The sequence below is a fragment of the Phasianus colchicus genome, chromosome 1, assembly GCF_987193195.1.
Source record: "Phasianus colchicus chromosome 1, bPhaCol1.hap1.1, whole genome shotgun sequence".
Taxonomy (NCBI): Eukaryota; Metazoa; Chordata; class Aves; order Galliformes; family Phasianidae; genus Phasianus; species Phasianus colchicus.
The window spans coordinates 89047796-89068623 of record NC_143436.1 but is presented as its reverse complement, the minus strand read 5'-3'; the positions used below and the strand labels follow the sequence as shown (position 1 = coordinate 89068623).

At 39.3% G+C, this 20828-nt stretch overlaps 1 long non-coding RNA gene across 9 annotated transcripts in view; it reads right to left on the bottom strand.

Annotated features, from left to right (window-relative positions):
* LOC116242308 (uncharacterized) overlaps positions 1-20828 on the bottom strand; it is a 346694-nt gene that overhangs the window by 146516 nt on the left and 179350 nt on the right. For 7 of the 9 annotated variants that reach the window (XR_016471817.1, XR_016471816.1, XR_016471810.1 and 4 more), the window contains one exon: positions 16144-16309. The exons of the other annotated variants lie outside the window; for them this stretch is intronic. This is a non-coding gene — a long non-coding RNA (uncharacterized LOC116242308). The remainder of the gene's footprint in view (positions 1-16143; positions 16310-20828) is intronic. 9 annotated transcript variants of the gene reach the window in all.

Sequence of the window (20828 nt, the reverse complement as noted above, 5' to 3'; positions counted from 1 at the left end):
GCAGTAGAGCTGCAGTTAGCTGCTAACTCAACCCTCTGCTTTCCTGTCCACTTAAATCTTTCAGCAACTAATGAGAATAAAGATGAGCATTTTGCTTGCCTCTTGTTGGAGTCCTTCATTGTTTTTGTCTTCTCCAGGACACAGAGAGTTGAGCTGGGTGCTGCCAGCAACTCACGGCTTGTCCTGTTGGCCATGGAGCAGCTGACTCAGTGATAGAAACTTTCAACATTGCACTACAGAAGACGAATAAAGATTTTTACTTTCCAGTGCTACTTCTCCTAACTCATGGGTGTCCAACCTTTTGGCTCGCCTGCGCCAAACTGAGTGAAGAGTTGTCTTGGGCCACATGTATATAGGTTGCTCTGAAAGTAATGCTTCCATTGAGGCATTTCATGGAAACTATGAAAGATACAACAAAACCAGTAACAGTATCTGATGACCAAATTCTCAGCTTAAGAACACTCTTTTTCAACATAGTCTCCACAATTTGCTATGCATTTTCACCAGCAGTGAACAAAATTCTGCAAGCCACGACTGCAAGATTGCAGTGGGAGCTCTGGGGATATTATGCTGTGGCAAGACTTCCTGAACACTGCCATAAATACAGAATTCACTGTATATGCTAAGAATGCCACAATTTCAATGTGTCCTTTATCCAGAAAGGGAGTTCCTACAGTACAAGCTTAGAGATGACAGCAGCAAAATCATTTACATTCTTCTATAGATGTAGCATATCCAGTTCCATTTTCTTCACCATTTCCTTGAAATGACAGTTAATTCTTTTGGATTACCAAATTGTAGTTATCCTCAGTTAGAGTTACTCATACCAAATGTCACATTTTCCATTTTTTATAATGAAATGTGGAAGAGCATATCAATAAAAAAAACTTATTCTAAAGCCACCATTATTGGTTTTGTTTAAGAGACTTAATCAGGCTCTGTTCACAACATACAGGAACAAATTCACTCTTTCTGCAGTGTTGACATGAGAACTCTTTTGTGCGTAAAATACAGAGGAGGAAGAAGTGCGTATCAAATTGCAACTAGAGAAGGAACTTTATGTGATGAGAAGAGTGAAGGAATTTGGTGGATCATTGGATTTTAACATTGCTATTGCTATTTTTATGGAAAATGGCATGGGGGCCTTTCATAACCATGAACATTCAACACTCATTTGAGCAATCACACCTATCACAGCTTGCTTGCTCCCTGACATTTATGCTGCTGGTGTTCTCTCAGCAGCCCCCTCATTACAGATCTCTAATGCCACTTCTTGTGTCATTTAATTTCCCTGTGTAGGTATTCTGTTCACCGCCTTACTACACTGTTTTGCTCCCAGTTTCTGATGAAATTGCAGACAAGATAATATCAAGCATTATGAATCGGGGGAGAAAAAAGGACTTAGTTGTTGGCAACTCCATGAATTTTTCTGCCCCATAGACAACATTTTAATAAAATGTGTCCTCAGAAGAAAACCTTTTGCCCCAAAAGAGTCGAGGTGCTGCATTTTGACCAATAAAAAAGGAAAATCTAGTTGCATCTTGGAACACAAAATGCTGGCATTCATGTTTCAGGATGAGACAGTTGAAAAACCTCTGTACACAAATTCTGCTCCCTCTTAGTACTTGCCCCTTGGAAAGGGTGACAGAATGGAGATCTCGGAATGCAGCCAGGAGGCTGTGAGCAGCTTCCGGGCTAAACTGATCCAAAGGACAACTTTCAGCTGAGGGCCACATTGCTTTTTACTTCCCCCCAGTTGATACAGCAAACGCAAAGAATTTTTTTCGGGTAAAGCAGGACTAACGAAAAGAGTGAAACCACGAGGAGGACGAAAACGGCGAACAGTGTAGCAGCAGCAGTGTCTCTAAATAAGTGCGAAGGGAACAGAGCGCCGAACAGGGAAGTTCCCCACTCCTCCGTCCCACCATGTGCTGCGGCTGCCGGGCCGGCCGGCGGGGGGAGCTCCGAGCACAGAGCCGGGCCGGCAGCGGGGGCGGTCGAGGGAAGAGGGAGCCCGCAGCGCCCTGTAGGTCGGGTGGGATTTCAGCCTGGCTAACTGCTGCTCGATTTCCTAGCAAGTTAGCTGCTCAGTCCTGAACAGAGCAAAACTGAGGACGGAAAAATTGGCACGTCTATCTAAATACTGCAAGGTATTTTTTGTAAGTAGGAAAATAATAGCACAGAGCAATTTCATTAGCATCGGAAGCATCTCGGCTTGTTTCCAAGCACTGCACAACTGGAGAGGTGAAATCTTTACCTAACTGACGAGCCTGCTACCAAGAGTTCGGTTCTACAAGAGCCTCCTCCTCCTCTCCCAGCCCTCTAAGGAAGCATGTATACGTACGAGACCCAAGAAAGAAGCCTTTCTATTTTCAGTACACTTAATATTTTATTCAATGTGATTGGACAAAAATGCCACTTTTGCAATTGCCAGGTATTGTGGAACAATTTCGTGTTGTGTCTCTATGAAAACCACCCAGATTCTGGTGAAGTGACTGTGTGCCTTACTGTTTGACACCTTATTTTCCTTTATTAACCAGCATTTCCTGTTTCACAGCAATTTGGGTTCTCTCACTGACCTCATCTTCTTGATTGCTTCACACCAACTGAGCGTACAATCACTTTTCCCCCATCTTCAGCCTCTGAAGAGACTGTTGCCTGTCTTGCTTCTTGCAGGGCTCTCACAGCTCAGAGATGGCTCAGAGCAGGCTCCTTCCTCACATCCCGGCCTGCACTGGCATTGTTGTCCCCCAGCCTCATCCTGCTTCCTGGCAGGCACAGCTACTTCTCCTGATCTATTATTCCCTCACTAGCTGCACTCAGCATACAGGGTCCCACCACAATGGGGAGGCTGCGGTGCTCGGAAGGAAGAAGACATTAAGCAGAGGCCAAAGCTTGCTGCTCTCAGGCACATCCTTCTGCCATCACCAGATGCTGCACCCGTTCTTTCAGCTCCTACCAGTGACACCCTTCATGCAGCCAGGCATGGCACCTGCCTGTTACATCTCACTGGGACACCAAAAGACACTTTCCTGTTTAACAGAAAAACTAGTACGTGGGTGGCTGAGGAACGATAAACTCTTCCTAATTACTTCAGCAATCTTCTCTGCTTCCTTAGACATGCACTTAAAAAGATTCTCTGATTGTAAGATCAGATAGTAATATTTTAGAGGCTACCGAACATCCTTTTGAAGGTCTCATTACAAAGGAGATGTGAATGCAATCCAAATCATGTTGAGTAGGTGTACCCATCACAGCTGTGCTAACGGACACACCATTAGCAAACATGGAAAAATGCTGAGGCTGACCTGACCTGGTTATATATTAGAAGTGTGGCTGCAGCATTTTGTGTAGGTGAGAGATGTTTGGTCAGCATCCATTTAGGGCTCAAAAGATCAGGCTCACTTATTAGACAATCACTGGATTATCTATTCAGGATCTTTTCCCATCTGGAGAAGAGCAAAATAATTAAAAAACATTCAAAAGACAAGATCTACAAAGAAAAGTTGGATGAAGTGGTCTGCTTTTAGATAGATAGATAGATAGACAGATAGATAGATAGATAGAAAAGAGAAAGCTGGGAGAAACTTCCAACAGAGGGCTTCCCTCAAGAGGCCACCCCTTTCTATCTGCAAAAACCAGAGCCAGGACTTAGCTCACTCTGTCCTGCTTTGTCAATTCAGATGTAATGTCAAGCAGGAAGCAGGACTCTCAGACTCTCTCTTACTCCCAAACTCCTTTCATCTCTCACACAGTTAATATGTACTTCAGATGCTCAGAAGACAGTCCACTATTTTTCGTCTTGTCCACCACATGATTCTACTGTGCTATCTGTTCTCCCACTCAGTGTTAATCCCTTGTCCAAACTGCTCCAAAGAGAAGGTAAATAATCTATTTTCCATTTCCCTGGTGAACTGAAGAAGAAAGAACCAACTTAATTGCAACATGTCAGATACAGGTTAGACATTACGAAAAACTTGCTGGCACTTAAGGAAAATAGTAGACTAGATCACTTGAGGAGACCTTGGAGTCTCCATCCTCTGAGGTATTTCAAAGTAGGCTACAAAGGAATCTGTCAGGACTGGGAGTTCCTGCCTTTTGCTTAGGCTCAAGGTCATACCAAGACAAACTGCAAGGCTCCTATATGCAGTCAAGGTAAGGGAAAAATCATTTGCATTTGCAGAAAAAAGGAATAGAAACACTGTGTAAATGATGCTATTGTCCCACTAAAGAGAAGAATTTAATTTCTAGCACTGTCCTTCTAGTATTTCTCAGCAACACTGGGTTTGCTTAAATACACAAAATCTAGCATAGTAATTGCCTCAATTTAGAAATTAACTTGTTGAAACGTTATTCCTTATACATCTGTGTCTGAAATAGACTTTAGCCTTGACATTTGGACTGTAGCTATATAGTAACATTTATTTCGCCTTTGTTTGATTTTGTTACAATATATTTTTAAAGCAAAAGCGTCTTATAAACAATAAAGAATTTAATTAAAAAGAGAAAAAAGGCTGCTCTAAGTCAGGAAATCCTGGGCCTTCATTCTTAGGGATGAAATCAGTGAGAGTTTTGAATTTTAACAAACATCAAAAAAAAAAAAATTAAAAAAGATCACTGAGTTGAAATTTCATTGTATAAACCTGTATAGCACTGGTTCCAATTTCAGTACTGAGACTTGCCATTTTGTAGCCATCTAATAAGAACAAAATATATTTCTTGGTTAACGTGTGGTAGAATTATATGGGATGAACAGGAGAAGCAGTGATGCATCTTGTACCGAATAGTGGTGAAGGAATATTTACTGAGAAGCAAAGAAGTGCTGGACCCATTTTGCTGCACCGTGTGGAATTCAGTCCAAGCAGATGATCCCATCCGAACTTAGAACTAGTTTCCTCTAGATTGCTATCTGTACAAGTATCCGAATACGTCTGCAAAGTGCTTAAAGATGAAACACAAATAATGGGAGGTGATTCTACATTGCTTGGACTGTGAGTGAGCCAACTATTTCCTTCGAAACTTACTTCCTGGGTAGATTCCAAACTTATTTTCAATTAAAACAAGGACAAAACAACCCTCGCTGTATTTGCTCTTCGTAGACCTCCTCGTCTGCCTCAAACAGCTTTTCTCCCGCATGTGACTTCATTTAAAGAAATGAAACACTTTTGGGCCATCTGCGTTTTTCAGCATAGCAAGCAGCCTTACGTAATGGTGTTCTGCTGACCCCTCTCTGGCTGCATGGCCGCTCTTCGTAGCCATTGCGTTAGGAGGAAATGGCAGGAGGCCTTTTGGAACACTCTCTCCCCTAGTATGGTCATAAATCAGCCTTGCAACTCCTACACTTCTGGGCACCGCATCCGTTGTTGTGTCTGACATCAGGCCATTCTCTGGGCTTTTAAATATATGTCCTGATCTTGCCTTCTCAGCTGAGGATTTGTGGGAGGGGATGAGAAATTCCGAAATCTGAATTCCTTCCGAAATTAGCGTCAGTCAGCTTCAGTGATGTGTCCGTGGCTTATCGGATGAGCAGCTTATTGCACGTCATCCTGAACCATTCCAAAATTAGTCATCAAGTTCATCCATAAGAACTGGTAGAAGGGCAGTGGCTGCATTGTTTGAAGGCCAGCTAAATGAGAACATATGTGCTACCGAGGAACAGCTATTTCAGTCAGTCCAAGTTAGATTGTGAAACAAAGCTGACACAGGCTCAAAACTATTAATTTCCTGTCTTGACAGGCTTCAGAACCCTGCTTGAGAACTCTGAAACTAGAATTTCCCCACACCTTTTAGACTTCTTTCACCATTTTTCTAAAGTAATCCTTCCTAGATTTATCAGGACAAAATTGAGAATAAATAAAAATAAAGGTGCTATTAAATTATAATACTACATTGCAATGTAAGCCATTTTGCCCTTGTTATGGCATTTTCTTGGCTACCTCTTCAACTGCTCCTGCAGTCTAAGCACATGGCAACACTGTTTGTGGCAACAAATCCAGAAACAGTGCAGGACAATTACTTCTGTGCCTCCTTTTACTTGCCTCTGAAGCAGGCATACTAAAGGCCTTTCACCAGAAATCCATTCTGGTGGTGACTGATGACTGGTTTTGGTTTCACATGGGAAGGACGTCAGCTCTCCACAGAGGTGGAGACCCTACACTTATGCCATCTGACTGAAGAACGGTTTAGGATTGCATTTAGGGCTACTTCAGTGGTTCAGCTGGCCACAAAGGCAGACAGCTCCCTGTTTCTGTCTCTGACTTCTCCCAGCTTTTCATCACCCACACTAACACATTGAAAGACTGAAAAGCAGTATTTTATTACGTAATATACCAAGGTGTTTGGAGATTTGAACTAAGACTATAGACATCGAGTTCCACAAATGGATGGAAAGCAACATTAACTTGAAACATCAGCAGTGATGTATTATCTCGTCTGTGATGTTATTTCTATTTCTATTGTATGGATTAAAAAAATAATAATAATAATAATCATGTTTCTTACATGGGAATCAGCTGCTTTTAAGTAACAGCCACTAGAACAGAAAGCAGAGAAAGCCAGTGCTCATGGTATAGAGTGATGGCTATGTTATCCACCAGTAATGGCTTCATTTCACAACTACTGGAATGATGAGTGCTCTGTCCAGGGCCTGGTGCCAACTAGCAGGGTGGTAGGCTAAAACCAAGGCGTATACTAGATGGCTTTATGCCAAAGCACAGGTTCTGTGTGGTATGAATTTGCTTTCTGTTGTAATGGAAGCCTTGCCCCTTGTGATCACACAATTATTTTTACATGGCCTCCTTTCACCCTTACCCCTTCACCTGAACAAGTTTCACAGGACTTCGTCTGAAGCTGCACCTCATCTCAGCTGCCTCATTAATCCAGTGTACCCAACAGGACACTTCAAAGCACAGTGTGAGCTCTTTCACTGATTAATTTGTTGATTACTCAGGAGGTAAAATGTTCTGTGGGAGAGGAATGGAAACAAAATGTTCCTCCTTCACATGGGAAATGTTAAAAGAAATGGGAGACAGAAAGGAGCATAAGAGGTCCTAGAGAAAGAGCACAGGAATAAACAACAACCATACTTTGCTGCACAGAGGCCATACTTCACTCCTACACTACCTTCAGGCTTACCAGAGAGTGACATTTGGGGAGTTCTGCTTCATAATAAGGGGAAGATGGAAAACCAAATGCCCACAGACCAAAACGGATAGCAATCTCAGTATTTCCATTGTACTATTTCACACTGTCTGTAAACTCAAATAGTAGTAGCACTGTAGCCAGCCTCTGTTTCTGTTCTCAGAGCCTCCTTTGCAAGTATGAGAGTGAATAACAATTTTGAAATAGAAGTTTTGACATAGGCATGAATTACTAGAATCAGGAGCCTATAAAACATAGGCTTTATATTGTCTCTTAGAATGTATGACTAATTGCAAAGTAGAGACTGCTGATCCACCCTGCATACCTGGAACAGTTCAGCTTTTACCTGCTTCTCAGCCCATTCCAAATGAAATTTATTATTTTTCCATGGCAAATCCCATGTCTCTACAGACATATCTTCAGGTATCTTAACAGAGAGGATATTTAAGCACTGCAATAAATTACTTAGGAGAATGGCCAATTCTCCATGACTTGCACTGTTTAAATCAAATTGTCTTTCTTTCTGAAGATTTGCTGCATCTCCAGTTTAAAAAAAAAAAAAAAAAGAAAAGAAAAGAAAAAAGAAAAAAAGATCTTTCAATGGGAATTTCTGGAGGATAGTTTGTATTTTATAAGAAATCAAGTTAGAGAGTAATAACAATCTTTTCTGATCATGGAATCTATTCCTCTTTCTCAATTGAATGATTCCAGATTGACAACCATACAATTAAAGTGGAATTTGATTTTGATTTGGCAACTAAAATACTGTAATAACAATATCAATTACACAAAAGGAGAGAGCAGCACTGAATTTTTAAGTTCACTCTGTCCTTTTTTTTTTAAGGGTCTTATACCAAAAATATCAACAGACTAAAATATTAATATCATTTGCAATACTGTATGGTAAATTTATATTTTTTGCTAGCATGTATGTTTTTCACCAAAACAGATTTTTCTATTCACTTGCTAATATCTACAATCTTTTAGGTTATCATAGCTGTAAGCATCTATCTGAGAGATGAGGTAACTTTCTTTGCAGTATTAGGCAATCGAAATGAATAATACCTTAGTCCCTTGGCTGCTTCATTTATAACTGCTTGGTAATTGTGAAATAGGACGTTACTGCTAGAGGATTAATTCAGTTCTTGCAAGTGAATTCTCAGCACATACCACATCTGCAGCAGCCCTTCTCCTCAAAAGAAGGTGACTCAGTTTCATCTAACGCATTAGGAGTCTGCACCTTCTCTGCTTCTGAATAATTTCTGAGAACTTAAAGTACAAACAAATGGCATTTCCACAGCCCTTGCTGGTTGAAATAATCTCTCTCCTGAAACTGTAAGTGAAGGAATGTTCATTTTCAGACAACTGAATACAGTACTGGAGATGAATAAAATTATAGGTTTGCAAAAAACACTTTAGATAAATAAAAGTATGGGTTTCCATAAAAAGAGGCCAACATTGCAAGTTTCCTATCATCACCCCTCTGTGATGAAAAAATAGCTATTATGAGCATGAAGACATGTTCTTTTTTTTTTTTTTTCTAACCACTCAAAATCCCTGAAAATAAATACAGAAGAATATAAGACTATACGTACTGTTGACCCTTTTCTTATTAGTCTGAAGCGAAAGAGGTACAGATAAACATCAGAAGAGCATGTAAGAATAACTTAAGATGCTCAGGATAACTGTATGACACTCTGAAAACATGCAATGTCATGTCAACAGATAGAGTATTGAGCCAGTTAGGATATGGCTACTGCATCAAAACGTAACAGAAGAATCATTCACATCTTCAAGAATATTAAAATATATATTGGAAAAAGTATGTATTGCCTTTTGTTGTACAATGTTGGGCATTAGCAGAATGCTCCAGGACTGAAATATCTGACTTTGAAATACTTGGAACTCTAGAATGTACAACATAGGGACTGAAGATACAGACAAATCTATCAGATTTCTGTTCAAAGTTGGATTACATAATAATAATGGTTTTTTGCAACTCTGTCAGCAGCTTACATTCAAGGCTTTATAGGAATGAAATCCTTTAATTCTCCTTGCTCCAATAGCAAAATAAGGAATCTCTAGCATCAACGGAACTCCTGCAGTCACCTAGTCTGGGGGTAAAGCAGGACATGGAAAATACCCTCTGCAATTCCTCTCACCAAGGTAAACTCACCATTTCAGAAGCTGAAGGCTGGCAGCATTCACTTCCCTCCTCCCACTGAGATTTAACAGTCAGGTTGAAAGCAAAGTAGGTAAGAGATTTGCAATAACAAAAGAAAATAAGAAATATTTAGGACATCTAGGAAGAGGAAAAGAAAATAATCAGCAAAGAAATGAACATGGGGCAGGTAAGGGAGAAAGAATTCAAAAGTAGACATCTGTAATAAAACAGGTTCTTCAAAATTCAGGGTGGTCACGGTTAGAACACCTCCCTGTGCCTTCTCAGGCCCTGTCTCAATGTGGCTCCATGAAAGCCTGTGGAAGTTACCAGTCCACAGCAGGCTAGATTAACTCATTCTGTAGACCAACTTCTCATCCAAGTTTTACACGGCAAAACTCCACATTTTATTTGTGCATCTACCACTGCTCAGTGGACTCCTTAGAACTGTGAGGCAAAATATGTATTAATAAATGATAATATTTTGTTGCATATTTCAACTCAGCACCTCCATTATGGAACATTCAGTTTAAATTGATAGTACAATAATTGAAGCTTTTATGATGTCAGGTAGTTCTACAACTTGCAGAAGTTGTTGATTTCCCATACCAAGCTAACATACTAATCTAATGCCCAAAATAAATTTGCTTCTCTTAAAACTGTGATGGTTAGATACTTCAATGTGATGTTGAAACATCATATTTTATGTGCATACGTTGCATCAAAGGTTAATAATATTTTTTCATTTGAGTAGAGGTACTGAGGATGGGCAAAGACTGCCAATAATTCAGACATAATTAATGTGTCTGCTTGCAAATTCACAGATTTCGTATACATCTTGTCTGTTACAATGTGATTCATTCTTCTGCATACAGTCATTTGTATAGGATGACATTTGTGATTTAATATTATAAATTAAACTTAAAGCAGCCATTTAGCTTAGTTTTTTTGGCACAATAATTGGATAGTATATTATAGAACATTAAGGCCAATTTCAACTCTCTTTCAGCCCAGTTCTCAGCAATGCAATCTATATTTATACGATGTTAAAAAGTTATTGATATCAACTGCCTCCATCTGTTGTTCAGTGAGGTACTGAAGAGGCAAACAGACTCATGGGTAACATAGGGACTGCAGCTTAGGAGAAACGGATGTAGGTCTCAGGCCTTTCTTATGCTGTCTCGATGACTTAAATGCTTTGTGTTTCAGATCACTGCCCCTAGAACAATATTAACTCTGTTTCTCTTATTTATACAGGTTGACTTATGAAATATTTATCTTACTGGATACACAGGTTGGCTAACACAGCCGGTCTCAGTCTTGTTTGGATTCTCCAAGCATAACTGTAATGCCAATGTATAATGAAAGGTAATAGCATATTCTGTACTAAGTCCATCATTAAAATCTTTCAAATATTTGTAACAAGATGCCTGCTAACAGAGACTAGGAGCATTATCCCAGACTCTGAAGTTCTCCCATACATTATTTTTGCTACGGTATTTGCATCCTGCTTCCTGTACGATGACAGTGATGTCTCAAATATTTCCTTCCCGCAGCCCTATTAGGTTCTTTTTCAAAGCAGAAGACTCCCCCATACACTTTATGTTGTTCGTTGCATGACATGACACTGAATGCAGAGATCAGGCCAGAGACAGGAGAAATAAATTTCTCCTTGAGCAGATTTTTCTTTTAAACGGAGTTGTTTTTCTTTTTTTTTCTTTTTTTTTCTTTCTTTTTTTTTTTTTTTTTTTTGCTTTGCTTTGCTTTTTTTCCTTTACTTTCAGTACCTTTGAAACTCACAGGAGTTTCATCACTGAATTGTGAGAGAGAAAACTCATAAATATACATTCTGGGCTGAACTTACAGATGAAATGGATAAAAGTAGCACCAAGAAAGGAAATTTAATGTGAGGCCACAGAGGATTTTTTGAGTATGTTAATGTATCTCAGATGATGTGTACAAACTTCACACCTTTCTGGATATTTCCTCACCTCTAAGTTTTGAATAGCATGTTTGGCTAGGGACAGCTACGCTTCCCATGAGGAATATGGCTTCTTTTGATTTCTCTCAGTCTGCATTCCACATGGCTATACTGAATGCTGCGTCCCATCCCCAGCAACTGCAGAGTTAATGAGTGTTGAAGGGACTTGCTGCCTTCAGCCACCCATCCTTACTGTGCCAACAAAAGCCTCACACCTATTAGTCTTCCAGACAGCAAAGGTGGTGTGAGCTGAACTATATGGTAACAGGTATGGCCAGAGCCATTCTGGGTGTCAAGACTTCTGTTAAGAAGATGCTGAATAGTAACTCCAGGGAAAAAGGAAAAAAAAAAATAACAGTGTGTTTCCAGAAACTTCACAGAAATGCTGGCATCCTGAATGTGTCAGTGTGCTTCTTTAGAGATCTAGCTCAAAAATAGTCAAAAGTTTAATTTCCTTACTGGGAGATTTAGGACTCTTCGTGTTTGGTGCATATATCTTGAAGCACTAAAATTCCTCAGCCTGTAATTAATTAGCTCAAGTAGCTTTGATGATGTTTATAGAAAGAGAAGCAGAGGTTGCCTGCAAGGCTCAACGGTCTTAGTAGAATTGGCCCCTTCTGGTATGCAGGGATTTTAATAGTACGACTCACTTTAAAACAACTCATCCAGGACTGAATTTTTATTATTGTTAGGTTGTTGTGGAAGGTGGAATTTCTCTGAATGTGAGTGTCTGAACATCTGATTAGCTGTTGTAAATGTGGGGATAAGGCAGTGGGAGATCTGACAAAGAGAAATTGCATCTTGCCACATTGGGCTTCAGTCAGAACTCCCCCTTTGGAAGCTCAGTTCACAGAGATATTTGCTGTTTATTATTGAAATGTTTCAGATATTGCAGATTATGAACAGTAGCTGCAGTAATGTGAAAGAAAACCTACCAAAGGAAGAGAGTGAGTGAAGATGGAGGGCTTGTTTTCCAAATAGAAAGAACTGTAAGAGAAAAACAGAGTGGGAAAAGAAAAAGTTAAAAAAAAAAAAGGTAGAACAGTATATGGAAAGCATCCATAGAAAAAAAAATCTATATTTCCCAGGCTAACGATGTCTGACTGCACATCAGACCAGTTATGCTTTTTGGTTTGTGCTTCACATGCATTCAATTACAGTTATCTGCTTTCCACAGGGGTTATCCATATAGGTTATCCAATTCTTTGGGTTAATTCTTCACTTAGTCATCTACTGATACAGCATAAATGCCAAATACTTTAAAGGAAATAACAGTAGTGGGGATCAGCTTGTACTGCGGTGGTGTTTTTTTTTTGTTGTTGCTGCTATTGTTTTTTATAGTTGCTGCTGCAGATATGTTTTTAAATTGGCATGTGGCCCAGAGGAAAAGAAAAAATTCTCCAATATCTTTATCATGCATTTTTTTCCTCTTGCTTAAAGGAGGATATTCTTTTTTGCCCTAAGGTTACATTGTAGCAGGTGTTTTTCAAGCTCTCCAAGATTATAAAATAAGTGCATATGTTTTGTATCAGAAATGATTATAAAAGCAAAGCATTTCTAGGCTTTAAAAAAAAAAAATCACATCTAACTTGGATCACATGTATAAGATACAACTGAGAGCTTAAAAAGAAAAATCATGAAAATATGTGTCAGGTTAATGTGACTATCAAGTAAATTTGAGAAAACCGCTATGATTATTGGTATAATATAAAAAGAAAGGAAATGTTAAATTAGTTCATCCAGTAAATAACTTAGTGATGATAATTAACTCATTTATCTCTTGTTATGGTACTCAATTTATGTTCAATTCAAGTCCCAGTCCTAGACGTGTTTACCTTGACTACACCATTTAGTTACATCTCTAGATGCTCAATAACTGGAAGCTTTTCCCAGTGGCTATAACTACTTCAGATGCTAACAACTAGGAGGATATCTTCTCTACAATGCTTGCTGCCCTAGGTCTTGATCATTTATCATTGAGATCAGTGGGAATTTTGCCACTGATTCCAAGTGGTGCAGAAGGACATCTACTGTGAAAATCTTCAAAAATGTTCCACCTCTAATCCCAATGTTCAGTTACTTCATAGAGCTTTCATGCAGAGCTTATTTATTAAACAAAGCTGAAAGCAAAAACATTTGGCACGGAGACAGGACAGGTAGAAGAATGAACAAACTACAGCAGTGTTTTTTTTGCTGTGTTACATTATATATATAATTTATAGACATAAATACACCACCTAATCAGTCATCTCCTGTCAAAAATGTTAGGGTATCTTAAATGGCACTATAGCATGGGGCTGCGTTCAGGCAATTCCTTTTCACTCTATTATAACTTTTCATCTTGAGCCAATATTAAATTCCATTTATCACAATAGGTGTCAGTAGCTATATCATTTTCAGTAGCTTCTTCTAGATAAAAACACACCAATGTCTTTCTGCAGAACCATTAGCAGTATTGACTGCTCTATTTTCTCTCAATAGAAGGACCCTCACAGATGCCTTACTGGGGAAAAGGCATCCTCAGCAGCACTAAATGTCTTTTGAGCAACATCTGAAGGAGATTAGATTAAATACTCAGCAAGAGTTATGGACAAGGCTCTATGCCATTTTCATTTAGGGACTTGGGTCATTAAGGGGATGTGCTTTTCCTTGTTGCTGATGTTTTATTGTCATTTAAGTGGGTTCCTGCCATACAATGGAGGGGAAAGTTATTAATACTTTGGCTAAAAAACCCTCCAACTATTCTTCATTCAACTCTTAGCAACAGAGCAACTGACAGAAGCAGTGAAATGATCATAAGATATATAGAGAGGACAGCTGATTTTTCATCAGTCATTTATCTTGTCCTCTTTTGAAACTGCATGCTGGGACACAAGGTGTTCAATTGGTGCCCAAAGGTTTTATCTCAGATCATCATTTAGAAGTAATGATGGTATGCTATTATTCTTGTACTGCAACCATAAGAAATGTTGGGAAGTGCCAAGTACTATAATCTAGCTGCTACAGCAAAGGACAAGGGGCAGCTGTTCTTTGCTTTATAGCTTGGATGATTATCTGAGCTGAGTCATCTTAAAGGGGGCAGGAGTGGAATGGTGGGTGGAGGTGGAAATCAGAACATCTAATTGTTCTTCAAATTGATCTCATATTCTTCCTATGAGTCTGCCAGTAATGTTAAAGGAAAATACTGTCATTTGATATAGAAGTTATTTGAAACTTTTTGCTCTTGGAACCCACTGTATACTGCTATTAGTGTGTCATCTTGGATAAATTACTCTGCTCCTGTACAGAGTACTTAATGGAATATGCCTTTCTAGTCCCTTCCACTGTAGTCTTTTTAGTCATGAAAAGGCCCTGTCACACTGAACGACATCTGTATTGCCACAGTGAGAAAGAGAAAATGTATATGACATACCCTGACTTCAATGCCCAGGCAGTCAACTAAAAGAGCTTACTTTATGGCCTCTGGGAGCATATCTCCATTAGCAGAAACAAAACAAAACCAATCTGAAAACAGACAGGAACAAAATCTCAGGAGGCAGTGGGAGAATGAAGAAGAACTGTTTTCAGCTATTATGGAGTCCTTATTCCTGTCTTGCACTACTAAAACGTCTGTTTTTAGACCAAACATCTTCAAGCTTCTGATGGATTTGTGGCTAAATAACTCGCTCATGTTGTTATGGCATTTTCGCAGTCAGGAAAAAAACCAACAAGAACAACAAAAAAACATGGGCAAATAGAGTATTCAATTTAACCGCTACAAATGCTTTACTTTCAAAACTATGTGGGACCACTTAAAAAAAAAAATAAATTATCAATCTCTACTAAATGATTAAGCTATTATAATTTCTGATAAGTCTGTTCTCTAAGTCAAACACTTTTTTCATTTCAAACAGGTGTATCATTACAGAATGTAGGAAGTAACATGAAAGTTACAGAAAAGTAACAGGGAACAGATCTATCCATATCAGAGAGTCCTAGGAAGAAGCATTGGATGAAGAATCTATTGATTTTTTTGTTGTTAGTGATCCCAAGCATCAAGTTCCTCTATTGAGCAAATGGTTACATCTTGCAAGCGGGTACAATTCAACAACTGCATGATTCTTTGCAAATGTTATGTTTATGTTCATTCACCAGGCATAATAAAGTATATAAATTTACATATGAACATTAAGTAGTCTGGTTCCTAGCAGAAGAAAAGCAGAGCTTGGCCAGAATTTTAACATCTTTCCTTGTCATTATTTCTAATTTTCAGATTATACCTCTCTCAACTTCACTAAAAATTGACCACATGAGATACAAAGAAAATTGTGAAAGAATGCCTTAAAAATATACACACTGCATTTTTACCCTATCCAAACAATAAGGCATGTACTTTTAGAAGCCTGGAGTTTCATAACCATTGTGTGGTTCCAACAGTTATTGCTAACAGCTAGAGATGTCATTTTTTGAATGATGCACGTTTGACAGTTGTTTTATGGACACATTTGCTCTCAGCAAGACAAATTTTCATATCAGATACAATTGCATCAACTCATAGGCTGCAGACGAGAGCAATTCTACCTTGCTGTGCTTCCCAGCTGCCTGTTAAACTGCAGCCTCTGTAGTTAGAGACACACAATGCAGATGCTTGGGAAACTTTGACTGTACTTAGCTTTGAGTACCAGGCTCAAAGCACTTGCCCACCTTCCCTGCCAGTGTGAGTCTGCATACAAAACGGCCTCACAGGCATCTGAAAAGCTTGTTGTCTCAGCAGCCTGTGTGTAAGCCTTAGCTGAGCCTGAAAATTCTTCCTTAGTCCCAGCTTCACCTTATTTCTGACAAAAATAAATAGTAAGTAATGAAATGAAAGAAGGACACATACAGTACACGCTCCTCCGGTATTTGTTCTAGGCTTTCCTCCAGGTCCTCTCCTTCCTGTCCTGTCTCATCCTCTCCTTGTACTCTCCGAACGTACATGATTGGAAACGCAAATGTTAGCTGCTTGCTCATGCTGTTGGAGGCTCTTTAAAGGAGATCCTTACAAAGCTCTGTAAAACATCCAGATTAAAAAATCTTTTTTGTTGTTACAGTTACTTCTGAAACTTCCTTGGCACACTGGAAAGCTTTCAAACAAATAACTGTAATCAATAGTTGAAATAATCACATCCTATTCAAGTGCAGCATGAGACCCCTTACAAGCATGAATATATTTTCCATCTGGCACCCACTGAGAAAGAAATATCACCTCAGTGTACAGGATGCTAAGAGAGCTCCTGACCAGAGCTACCAAAGATGATCATAGCAGTGCTGCACATCTGCTCCCAGCCTGAGGGCCAGCCATGCCACAGCACCTCATGGCGGCCTGGCAGCACAGGGTTTTCTTCCTGTGGGAGGGCAGCAGACTCCTGATGGGCCACAAGATGGCGGGTGCAGGCTGTGGGGAGGGCAGGACTTCAGCCTGGCTCCCCTCAAGGCTTTCCCCACACACAGGGCAGGGAGGGCAGGCTCTTCCCCTCCATTCCTACTCACCTGCCCCTGGCAGCCGCATCCTTCTCTCTCTTTGTGCACCTGACTGAGAGGTGTAGGCCTCTTTTTTTTTTTTGTGAGAGCAAAAGGCCTTTTCACCTGAAGTGCAAGTAATCCCTGCTTTTTCTAGGGAAGCAATGTACAAACCACACCTAGAAGGATCTGCACTTCTTATATTTTCCTTTGATCCAAAAACATGCTACTAACACAAAAACTTCTAAATAAAACTCTTGCTAATTAACACCAAGACAACCTCTTCAATAGGTAGCACTGCTTGGAATCAATAAGAAAACAAACCTTGCAACCATAAACCAAAGGAATTCTTTGCCTCTTGCAAAGACTCTTTGGAGAGTCAGAGCTGGGCTTCCTAGGGGCAGAAGCCAGGCAAGGTTCCTCTGCAGTGGCGGGTCCAGTCTATCCTCCATCCAGCATGACTGGAAGGTATAGAGACTTGGAATGCATTCAGAGGAAGGCCACAAAAATGATCCAGGGGATGAAACACCCCTCCTATGAGGACAGGCTGCAAGAGCCAGAACTGAGCCTTTCAGTATTTAAAAGGGGGCTGTAAGAAAGAAATCAGGCTCTTTAGCAGGGTCTGTTGTGATAGCACAAGGGGAGATGGTTTCAAACTAAAAGAGGGGAAATTTAGATTGGATATAAGGAAAAGGGTTTTTTTTACTAAAAGGGTAGTAAAAGACTGGAACAGATTGCCCAGGGGGGTGGTGGATGACCCATCCCTGGAAACATCCAAGATTAGACTGGATGGGGCTCTAAGTACCTGACCAAGTGGTTGGTATCCCTGTTCATTGCAGGGGGGTTGATCAGATGGCCTTTAAGGGTCCCTTCCAATTCAAACAATTCTAAGATTCTATGATTATTTCCCTTCAAACAGCAGGCACTTTGTGATTTGTGCTATGATCGAGTAGCAGGAATGGACCAGAGAGTGTGTTTTATGCAGCAGTGTCTCAGGGAGAGGGTAGCTGTGGTAAACAGCCCTAAATACGGCACCTGAAGGGTAGAAGAAATTCATCAAACTACTCATTTGAAACAGTTACAAAGTCTGTGAATTTATGCCTGATTCTTCTAACACATTTAATTTGACTGATAAATCAGACAACCTGGAGAAAATTCAGCTGGATAAACAAGCATACACAGACTCAGTTGTGTGAGTATAAGCAGGCTAAGTTTGATGCTACTGCCAGTTAAAGTCACTGGGAGTGACTGGAGAGGGTGAAGAGTCCAAAGTGCATAGAGGAAGCACTGAACAAGTAAGGCAATAGCTCGTACCTGCTTCTGTGCTCTAAGTTCTCACCGTGCAAAGACAAAATGCAGTTAGATGAAATATAACTAAACACAGCACTGATTTGACCTACTTTTTCTAAATTTGAATGCATCTACTTCGTACTTAAAAAAAAAAAAAAAAAAAAAAAAAAAAAAAGGAAATTTGGATCATTTACCTTGAAGACATTTATACATAACCTGCATATGACACTTGTGTATATTTTTATCCCGCTTTCACTTTCCCCCAACTATCAGTGTTTTATGGCTTTGTTCATGAGTTTATTTACTTTTACCTATTTTAATTTTTTTTTTTTTTTTTTTTTTCCCCAGAAATAAGCACACTGAATAAAATGCCAATAAAAGCATATCTACAATGGAAAATGTTGAATTCTGTAAATGTCAGCCTCCCTGCAGATTTATAATTTTGTCTGGAAGTCACTTTCTCACATATCCATACCAATAAACAATACTGCCTGATTTCTAATTTCTACAATAATAGTAAATAATAATAATAATAATAATAATAATAATAATAACAATGTCCCAGACTAACTCTGATGATTAAAAGGAGTGGGGATAGATCTGCACTCTTGATGTATCTGTTGATATACATCATGATAAATCAATTTGTAGGTGTTGATTTACATACATATTATCTGGACTGTGACAAGAGTCTACACTCTTGAAGTGAAATTTGTGTTAAACTTGCTGCTAGCCTTGCAGCTTTCATTCCACAGGATGGGAAGTGAGTAGGTAGAAGTTTTTTCTGATGTTTTATGTATTTGCCTGTAAGGGGTATCCTATTTCTGTGCATGGGTTGTATGTGATCAATAATCCATAGAAGTAGCAATGGAGTAAAGAACCAACACAAAGGCCCTTGCCTCTCTTAAATTCAGTTATTTCTAGGTACAGGAAACACAGGATTAATTGGTCACACTTTTAATGAACTTTGTGAGAAAAACATCTCTATGCTGTTTTAGACAATATATTGTGAAAAGCTACTACAGTGCCACTGAGAAGCTGCAGTAAAACTGATCAGCCTGATCTAGAGGTTGGCAACTCTGTCCAGGACAGGGGTGGGGGTTGGAGCTCAATGGTCTTTAAGGTCCCTTCCAACCATTCTGTGATTCTATGATTCACCTTTGCAGTATCCTGAAAAAAAAGTTCATCAGAGGCATGAAAGACCCAGAGAAGCTTGTCTGTTTTCTGTCTGTAATTGATTCTGATTCATAGTAATTTTTTCCCAGTTTTTCTTTACTGTCTCCACACAAAACTAAACTGCTGAGGCATTTCTAAGGAATGGTAGTTTCCTCTAAGAAAAATAGTATCTCAATCTATGGTACATTCAGATTTGTAGTCTGTATGCCCCTTTAGGTTAGTGGAGCTACAGCTGTGGAATCTGCTTCTCTTCTTTTGGCTCATACCTCTTCTTTTGTGTTGAAGGGAAAGGGCTCATGAGCCATCTCTGATCAGAAACTGTGCTTGCAATCTGTCCTGGCTGGGAAATTTTAACAAATAAAAATATACAAAATGAGAGGTTTGAGAAATCTATAACCACAGAGACAACTCTAATAATCAATTTTGTCTCCTGCAATGCCTCTGGAGAGTTGGTTTAGACCAATACTTTTGGAAATACAGTGCAACAATTTCTCATATGACAAATTGCTGTACAGAAACACAGTTGCTAGTCCATCCATTAGCTTGAGGAAGTGAAGATTTCAAATTCGTAGACTTTTTCATATCCATAAGGACATAAGAAGTAAAAGACACATGATAAGGTTTATGCTTCAGTTGTAGGTGCAAAAACATTCTGTTAACCTTTTGAGCAACAGGTTTATGCAGTCATATGCAGAAGCATATTATCACGTAGAAAGCAATCTGGGAAATACAAGCCTGCTTCCTCTGTTGACATACATTCATGTGTATAAGGCTACCATGCACGGTCTTCGTAAGATACATGCCCTGATTTCTCAGAATTTAACCAGGAACATGTATCAAGCCTAGCTTCAGAATGACAAATGGTGGCAAAAGGTGAATATAATTTTACTCCTAAGAAATGAAACCCAATGATTTACAGTGTTATGCTTTAGATGCAGAGCTGAGACATCTCCCATCAATCATCCAGAATAAAACTCTCATTTTGGAACGCTTGGAGACAGGCAGATACAGAGGAAACTTTGGCAAAACTTTTCAAGAGCACAGGTGCAGGAGATTAGGCATCTAATAACAGACTAAGGCCTACACTAGAAGCTAGAATTTCAGGAGTGTTGAAAACCTCATGCCCTACAACAAAACAATTGCAAATAATGAAATTACCAGACAAACATTTGGCAATGAGAGGTCAATGTTCTTACCCTTACAGATCCCACACTGATTAGGTCCTCTGTTACTTGTAGACATCCACTGTATATGCATAAAAACTGTATCTTGTCTATGTGTTAGTCATTTACTCCCCAATAGGATGGTACACAATTGTAAACAGTTTGCAAAGAACACAAGCAGAGGGGACGTAATAGACTAGCTCCAAGTTTATAAACTCATAAATATGTTCCAGAAATGAGACTAAGTGAACCCAAATCACATTTAAAATCCTGAATTTTAATATAATTTAAAAAATATGCTGACTTCTTTACTTTCAGTCCCTTAATTGGATTGTTTATTAACACTACCTGACGCAAATGGAGGAGTAGAGGCTGTAAAACGAGACACTTTCCTAATCAGCTGCACAGACAATATTCCAGATCAGAGTGTATGAGAAAG